Below are 974 nucleotides of genomic sequence, written 5' to 3'. Positions count from 1 at the left end.
ACTCACCCCCACTGGGGGGACAAGCAGTTCAGTATAGGTTGTACATGTGTGGCTAATGCAAAACAATAACATAGTAGATGTATTGTAAAAGACTGACTATATTTCCCTCCCTCCTATCCCACCTCACACTTGTTCTATTCTCTACTTTGATCCTGTCCCTTTTCAAAAGAGGGTGCTTCCAACTTCCCTCCCCCCCAGCCTGCCCTCCCTTCCATCATCCCCCCTCAGATCCCCTTCCCCCCCTATTCTCCTGGAGGGTGAGATCCCCTATTTAGTGTGTATTTCCCTCCCTTCTCAAGCCAGATTCAATAGGAATAAGGTTGACGTATTCCCATTTGCCTTCCTATTCTTCCCCTCCATTGTAACCATTTTCCCTTGCCTCTTCTGTATGAGATAGTTTGCCCCACTGTCTCTCCCCATCTCCTCTCATTATATTCCTCTCACCTCTTAATTTCACCTTTTAAGTATCATCCCTTCCTGTTAAATTGGTCCCGTGCCCTCTATCTATGTATACCTGTAAACGTATATACACACATTCACATATGTATTCATATGCCCGCATACCCTCATATAAAGACATATATATATTTCTAATCCCTTCAACTACTGAGAAAAGTTTCATAGGTTACAATTATTGTTTTTCCATGTAGGAATGTTAATAGTTCAACTTTGGCCAGGTGGCTTAGCGAGCAAGAGCACCGGCTCCAGTGCCAGGATGACCCGGATCAAATCCGGGCCCAGACACTCAGCACCACACCCAGAAACAACAACCGGCCATGCAACCCCGAACAAGTCACTCAACCCCGATTGTTTAAAAAAAAAAAATAGTTCAACTTTGATAAGTTCCTTATGATTTCTTTTCCCTGTTTACCTTCTCATGCTTCTCTTGCTTCTTGTATCTGAATGTCAAATTTTCTATTCAACTCTGGTTTTTTCAGCAAGAATGCTTGAAAGTCCTGTATTCCACTGAATGA

This window comes from Petaurus breviceps, unplaced genomic scaffold (genome assembly GCF_028583685.1).
Source record: "Petaurus breviceps papuanus isolate PSGF00001 unplaced genomic scaffold, PetGlider_PUasm1.0 91133, whole genome shotgun sequence".
NCBI lineage: Eukaryota > Metazoa > Chordata > Mammalia > Diprotodontia > Petauridae > Petaurus > Petaurus breviceps.
This window is presented reverse-complemented; position numbering follows the sequence as displayed.